The sequence below is a fragment of the Carlito syrichta genome, unplaced genomic scaffold (genome assembly GCF_000164805.1).
Source record: "Carlito syrichta isolate Samal-C Ts95f unplaced genomic scaffold, Tarsius_syrichta-2.0.1 Scaffold309476, whole genome shotgun sequence".
Taxonomy (NCBI): domain Eukaryota; kingdom Metazoa; phylum Chordata; class Mammalia; order Primates; family Tarsiidae; genus Carlito; species Carlito syrichta.
Genome location: NW_007253572.1, coordinates 869,481 through 875,567, shown reverse-complemented (window position 1 = coordinate 875,567; position 6,087 = coordinate 869,481). Strand labels below are relative to the sequence as shown.

General features: G+C 46.3%; 1 pseudogene; it reads left to right on the top strand.

Moving 5' to 3' along the window:
- The first annotated feature begins 379 nt into the window (after positions 1 to 379).
- Positions 380 to 1,002, top strand: LOC103269763 (annotated as a pseudogene).
- Positions 1,003 to 6,087: the final 5,085 nt, after the last annotated feature.

The window sequence follows — 6,087 nt, the reverse complement described above, 5'->3', positions numbered from 1 at the left end:
AATCTGCATGGACCTGGCTCCCTCTGCTGGATGTAAAATAAAATGCTGCTTTAAAAAATCAATTTGTTAACCGGGCTCGGTGGCTCAGCCTGTAATCCCACGCCTTTGGGAGGCTGAGGTGAGTGAATTGCCTGAGCCCGCGGGTTCGAGAGTCGCCCGGGCAACTTGGCGAGACCTCATCTCTACAATAAAATTTTAAAAATTACCCGGGCGTGGTAGCACGCGCCTGTAGTTCCAGCTACTTGGAAGGCTGAGGCGGAAGGATTGCCGTAGCCCAGCAGGTCGAGGCTGCGGTGGCCAGGAGCAGCCACTGCACTCCAGTCAGGGTGACAGAGTGAGACTCCAACTCAAAAAAAAAAAAAATCAATTTGTTGGGCAGCCACCCAATGTTTACTTGGAGACCAGCATGGAAATTATTGTGCTGGAGCTATACTGGAAGCATGCTCCAAAAACGTGTAAGAACTTTGCTGAGTTGGCTCGTCGAGGTTACTACAATGGCATCAAATTCCACAGAATCATCAAGGACTTCATGATCCAAGGAGGTGACCCAACAGGGACAGGTCTAGGTGGTGCATCTATCTATGGCAAACAGTTTGAAGATGAACTTCATTCAGACCTGAAATTCACAGGGGCTGGAATTCTCGCAATGGCCAATGCAGGGCCAGACACCAACGGCAGCAGTTCTTTGTGACCCTCGCCCCCACCCAGTGGCTCGACGGCAAACACACCATTTTTGGCTGAGTGTGCCAGGGTATAGGAATGGTGAATCGCGTGGGAATGGTGGAAACAAACTCCCAGGACCACCCTGTGGACGATGTGAAGATTATCAAGGCATACCCTTCTGGGTAGCCCTGCTGCCCTCTTGGGCACACCCAGGTCTTCTGAGGTGGCCCCAGCGAACCAGCTTCCAGATGACCTAGAATGACATGTAATGCTAAACTTCATTTTGGCCTTGCAGATCATGGAGCTAAGGAGGCCTGGGGTCTTGGGTGAGTTAGAGATGGAAGTGTGAGCCAGGCTCGGTGGCTCAGCCTGTAATCCCACGCCTTTGGGAGGCTGAGGTGAGTGGATTCCCTGAGCCCACGGGTTTGAGACCCGCCTGGGCAGGCGAGACCTCATCTCTACAATAAATCAAAAAAAATTAGCCGGGCGTGGTAGCGCGCACCTGTAATTCCGGCTACTCGGAAGGCTGAGGCAGAAGGATCGCTGGAGCCCAGCAGGTCGAGGCTGCGGTGGCCGGGAGCGGCCACTGCACTCCAGTCTGGGCAACAGAGTGAGACTCCAACTCAAAAAAAAAAAAAGAGATGGAAGTGTGTTTTAATAGCATGCTTCTTTCCTCTTCCCCCAGTGCCTAGACTGACAGCATTTGCGGAAATGCTCATATCTATTGATCCTCAGATCATGACTCACTGCAGGTGACCCATAATGCTCCTTCCTGTGTATGTGTGCACTGATATACTTGGAACAAAGTGAAGCCCCACTGTCATGTCACAGTGGCTTTGCCTCACCAAGTTTCTTCCTGAGAAGATTTATATTCCAGTCTACACTGTAGTCCTTGGAGGCTGACAGCTACAGAATTCAAAACCAAGCAGTGTCTGTCAGCCCTCTTCACTCTGGGCACATCCTCTTTCAGTCTTCTGTATTTGTTCTTTGAGGGAATGTATGCCTCTCTATATATATTTCTCCTCAAAAACCAGAACATCAACATTGCTGTTTCTGACACTTAGACATCCCACACAAAGCCACAATGAATTTTTGCCAAATGAAAAATCCATCCAACAATCAAGTTTCTAAGAAGGTGCCAAGTGGGGAATGATAATGTGTAATAATCGAGAAATGAATTTATTAGAGGGAAGCAGAAGCATTGACCATCTTTTTCCCAGGAAGGAGTGGAAATCTATAGTGAGCACAAGGACAGATTGTGAGTTCTCCTTTAAAAGCCACACTCTCATAAAGGAGGAGCACCTCTTAAGTGTTTTTAACTTAAGACTTTAGAGATATTAGAAAGGAGATTTTTATACATTCAGTTGTTTTTTAAAAATCTTTCTGGATTTGGTAGATGTAGAAGTGAGAGGAAGGCAGTTAGTACCTATGTAATTCACAGAAACTTCTAAAATAAAATGCTGTTGATGGTTGAAAAAAAATCAATTTGTTAATATAACAGCAGGAAAACAAAGCTTATGGCATGTTTAAAAGAGTATCTAGGGTATTCATCCAGGTTCTAATTACAGAGCGCAGAGTTGTAGCTATGATCTTCATTCTCCAGAATGACTGGATGCATACCAATGACAATGACCTCATGTATTGGGAGGGAGAGGTGTGGCCTTGACATTTCATTTCAGGACTACAGCCCAGGAAGTCATGAGTATAAATCCAGTTCTGATGGCAACTGCAAGACGTGAACTCTGGCAAACAATTTAACTTATTTTTTTGTTTAATTATGAATTTGTATTTTACCATCTGTATTATGGGCATCAGAATGCTACCGGTTTCTCATTACCATTGAATCACTTGAATTACATCAGGAATCAACTGAGGCCTGAAAGCCTCCTGTGTGTACAGCAATACTCGGGGCCCTGGGAGACCCAAGAGCCCTACAGTGTGTTCCCCTCAAGGATCCGAGGGTCCCAAGTGAACACGGGTGCTGTGGGTGGTGCTTAGTATGGTGCCTGGGGTACAGCAAACCGTCTACAAATGTTGATTCTTTTTCAACCCCTGAGTCTGGCTTCTGCCAAGGGCTTGAATCTCTGATTCCAGGCCAGACAGGAAAGTTTTGTTGGTGCTGTTGTTGTTGGGGTTTTTTGAGTTGGAGTCTCACTCTGTCACCCAGGCTAGAGTGCAGTGGCACGCTCATAGCCACCGCAGCCACGACCTGCTCGGCTCAGGCAATCCTTCTGCCTCAGCCTTCCAAGTAGCTGGAACCACAGGGGTACACCACTATGCCCGGATAATTTTTTGATGTATTGTAGAGACAAGGTCTCGCCAGGTTGCCCAGGCTGGTCTCCAACCCCTAGACCCAGGCAATCTTTTCGCTTCTGCCTCCCAAAGTGCTGGGATTACAGGCATGAGCCATTGCACTCAGCTCAGAAGAGTTTTTTGAGATGGATTCCCCAGCATCTACAAAACTGTCAATACCATGAGAACATACACCAAGTCTTTCTTTTTTTTTCTGCAAACTGCTCTGAAGGATGCACTACTAGCTTGTATAACCAGGAGGGTAAATTAGAGATTCTGACACTTGGAGAAAGAAATATCGGTGTTTGTCTTCCAGTGTGTGTTTACCTGCTCGTTTTGTGACTCTGGGTATATAACTTTCCCCTCTGTCTCATTTTCTTATTTGTTAGAGTAGGGAGAGTGATACTGACCTAAGGGTGAGATTGTGAGCATAAAGTAGTAGGAAGAATACGTTTTTCCATTAACAGTAGCAGCTATTATTTACTATCCAGCCCTGTGCTATGTTACTGAATCCTCTGGGCAAGTCCACAAGACAGGTGTTAATACCCTCGGTTTACAGAGGAGGAAGTCAAGTCTCACCTATGCTAATTAACTGTCACTGGATAATTCCATAATGGCCAAAGCTTCCACCCTCAACCCTCCTGCATAGTGGGTTGAGCACCCCCCTTCCATGGCCACCTCCTCAGCTCAGGGCTCTGAAGCCTCTTGGCCTGCGCCTCACAGAGAACAGGAGCCAAGTTTTACTCGTGTTGCATCCCGAGTTCTTAGAATACCTGGCCCATGAAATATGTGCAATGCATTTTGTTGAATGAATGGTGCTCCCAGGGAAACTCATTCTACCCTTGGTTCTCTCTCTCTCTCTGTTTTTAAATTGGGTGTGAGCGCGGTGGCTCATGCCTGTAATCCCAGGACTTTGGGAGGCCGAGGAGGGAGGATTGCTTGAGTTTGGGAGTTCGAGACCAGCCTGTGCAACATAGTGAGGCTACTCGTTTCTACAAAAAAATTTTAAAAGAAATTAGCTGAGTGTGGTGGCACATACTTGGAGTTCCAGCTACTGGGGAGGCTGAGGCAGAATCACCTGAGCCCAAGAAGTCAAGGCTGCGGTGAGCCAAGCCTGGGCGGCAGAGTAAGACCCCTGACTCAAAATAAGTACATAAAATTTAAAAGGGGGAGGTGAAATACACCTCCCTATGATTTGCATTCACTGGTTCTTGTTATGCTTAATCTAAGAGGTTCTCAATAAATGTTAGCTCCCTTTCTTCCTCTCCTTCTTCTCCTTCAGCATTGTCTTTGTGGGAGAGGAAAACCTGCTACTGTCCTGTTCTGTTCAATCACTGGAGACCTGCAAATTAAACTAGACAAGATACAGATTAATAAGAGAAAGAGTTTGTGTGTACATGCAGTGGACATCCATGCAGGAATGCTCAGTGATGAATAACACCAAGGAGTGCTTAGAATTTGGGTTTTATCCACCCCATTTAGCAGAGGCAATGGAGGGAAGAAAGACAGGTGGGTTTTTTAAGGACATGGAAGTGGGGTTTTAGCGAACAAATGGGAGATAGAGTTTGCGAAACTATTTATCCATATAGGTATGAGTGGTCTTTCCTAGCCTCATTTCCCAGAAATTGCTGCTTTCAGTTAGGTAAAGGAACAGCTGAAAAGGATTCTTTCTGTATCTGTTGAATCTCAAATGTCTTCAGCTTAAAATAATCTTTTTACCACCTCTGGGATTCTGAGTGAATCCCTCCGTGTCCTCATGAATATCACAAGAGACCATTTAAGTCCCTTGCTGAAATCCAGATTCTCCTGCCTGGACCTTCAGTGGTCCCTAATCTATTAGGCAAATAATTTTAAAACTTACAATGTCATTAAGAAAATCCATCTCAAAACATGAAACAAAGAGGTATCAAAGCCTTTACATGTGCTGAGCAATTGTGATCAGATACGAGTGAATTCAGGAGTTCAGGAGAGGGAATTTTCCTTAGAGTATAGAAGAGTTAAGAGGAGATTTTCTGCAGTTCTCAGGCTGGACCTTTTATTCACGCATCAAGAACCAGATGAAACAAAAAACACGGTACTTGTCCTCATGGAATTCACACTCTAGTAAGGGAGACAGATAACTAATAAGTGTATTAATAAAATAATGGGGCCGGGAACAATGGCTCACACCTGTAATCCCAACACTTTGGGAGGCTAAGGTGGGAGGATTGCTTGAGCCCAGGAGTTCGAGACCAGTCTGGGCAACGTAGCAAGACCTCGTCTCCACTAAAAATTTAAAAATTAGCCAGGTGTGGTGGCACATGCCTGTAGTCCCAGCTACCCAGGAGGCTAAGACAGAAGGATTTCCTGAGCCCAGGAGGTTGAGGCTGCGGTAAGCCATGATGGTGGCAGAGTGAATCTCTGACTCAAAAAATAAAATAATATCAACTGATTGTGGTGCTGGAAAGAACTCAACAAGATACTGTGAGAGAAAATAAAGAGACTGGGTGGACAGGGAAAAGTATCAGCTTTAGAAAGGACGGGGCTTAGGAGGCCTTTCTGTGAGGCCATCAAGAAAGAGCTGATGAGAAGGAGTCTGTCAGGAAAGAACACTCCAGGCTGACAGAGAAGCTAGTGCTGAGGCCCTTGGAGGAAGACTTGGCAATGAGGAGAGGAAGGAGTGAGGAATAACTTAAGAAAAAGCCAAAGCCGTGCTCGGTGGCTCAGCCTGTAATCCCGTGCCTTTGGGAGGCTGAGATGAGGGAATTGCCTGAGCCTGCAGGTTCGAGACCCGCCTGGGCAGCAAGACCTCATCTCTACAATAAATCAAAAAATCAGCCGGGCGTGGTAGCGCATGCCTGTAATTCCGGCTACTTGGAAGGCTGAGGTGGAAGGATCACCGGAGCCCAGCAGGTCGAGGCTGCGGTGGCCGGGAGCAGCCACTGCACTCCGGTCTGGGCGACAGAGTGAGACTCCAACTCAAAAAAAAAAAACATCAATGTATGTAAAGCACTGGACTTCAAATAATGCCCGACATAAAATATTCAATTCATGTTAGCTATCATTGTCATGACTACGAACCTTCTTAGTAGTTTTTCTGGGGGGGGCGGTCAGAGTCTCACTGTCACCCAGGTTGGAGTGCAGTGACATTCT